The sequence below is a fragment of the Oratosquilla oratoria genome, chromosome 38, assembly GCF_046742065.1.
Source record: "Oratosquilla oratoria isolate Oo_2021 chromosome 38, ASM4674206v1, whole genome shotgun sequence".
Classification (NCBI taxonomy): Eukaryota; Metazoa; Arthropoda; class Malacostraca; order Stomatopoda; family Squillidae; genus Oratosquilla; species Oratosquilla oratoria.
In genome coordinates, this window is record NC_134814.1 from 17,933,010 (window position 1) to 17,934,679 (window position 1,670).

Sequence of the window (1,670 nt, forward strand, 5' to 3'; positions counted from 1 at the left end):
ATGTAGATACCAACTACAAATCTACAATATATATATATATATATATATATATATGTATATATATGTATATGTTTATATATATATATATATGAGTGGAAGGGTGGTGAGATAAACACCGAGTAATGTTGGAGTGTAAATTTACTGACGTTTCGTCCTTAACAGGACTTCTTCAGAGTATGAGTACATAAGCACAAAATCAACATATATATACACGCGTTCATGTCCGCGTTCCTGCTAACCCACGCCACTCGAGTCCGCTTGTTTCCTCATCTCCCGGCGGATGAGTCGTCCGGACATTTGAGACAGTTTGATGAATCCGTCCCTGTGATTAAGGCAAGGCTGAGATGCTATATATGCTGCCTCAACTAGTTTCCTCTTTTTCTTTTCTAACCCCTGTTGTAAAATCTCTACCCCGCTCCAGTTGGGAAGGTGTCCAAGTTGGTCTAAATGAACCACCAATGCGTTGGAAGTGCGGTGGGCTTTTAGGTCGTTCCTGTGTTCGTATGTTCGCTTGTGTAGGCCTCTCCCAGCGGGGTAGAGATTTTACAACAGGGGTTAGAAAAGAAAAAGAGGAAACTAGTTGAGGCAGCATATATAGCATCTCAGCCTTGCCTTAATCACAGGGACGGATTCATCAAACTGTCTCAAATGTCCGGACGACTCATCCGCCGGGAGATGAGGAAACAAGCGGACTCGAGTGGCGTGGGTTAGCAGGAACGCGGACATGAACGCGTGTATATATATGTTGATTTTATGCTTATGTACTCATACTCTGAAGAAGTCCTGTTAAGGACGAAACGTCAGTAAATTTACACTCCAACATTACTCGGTGTTTATCTCACCACCCTTCCACTCATTCTGTCGTCCTTCTGTCCAATATATATATATATATATATGTATATATATATATGTATATATGCATATATATATGTATATATGCATATATATATGTATGTTTTCTATTAAATGATACAGCATACTCAGCATTGGAAGTCTTCTTCCTTAAACTTTCTACCCTTCTCGCTTTTTTCTTTTCTGTGGGAGTAAGAGAGAACACAATATCACCAAATGAAACCATAGTGATTTTGGAAATAAAAACAAATTCATTACTTACAACGTTTCGCCTATGCTTTAGGCATCTTCTGGTAATTTTATTTTTGAATCTACAAATCATGATCATATATACAAAATAAACTAGGATAGGTACTTTTTTTTCTTCTTCTTGGCGCCCCGTGGGATGCCCCGAACAGCTCCAGGGTTCCACACATATTTACTTGTATATTAATTGCTGGTAGGTAATTCTTTATTAATACAGCTTCCATACATTTTAATTTTCTCTTATTGGTGTTCTTTGCTAAAATCGATGTATTACTATTCAAAACTTTCCTATGGGCAGCCCCCTAGGGGTTTTATTCGCACGGGCATACATGTGCCATATTGAGAACTCCATCCTTGATGCTGTGAACCCTAAACCTTTTTTGTATTTTAGGTATATAGATGACATTTTCGTAGATGTAGAAGGTAAAGAACAGCTTGATACACTGAAGGAAATGATGGAAGCAAAATCTTACCTGCATTTCACCGTGGAGGAAAGTATCGGTAACAAGATCCCCTTCCTAGATGTTTGGGTAGACGGAGCAGAAGGCGCATTTACCACAAGTGTCTACAGG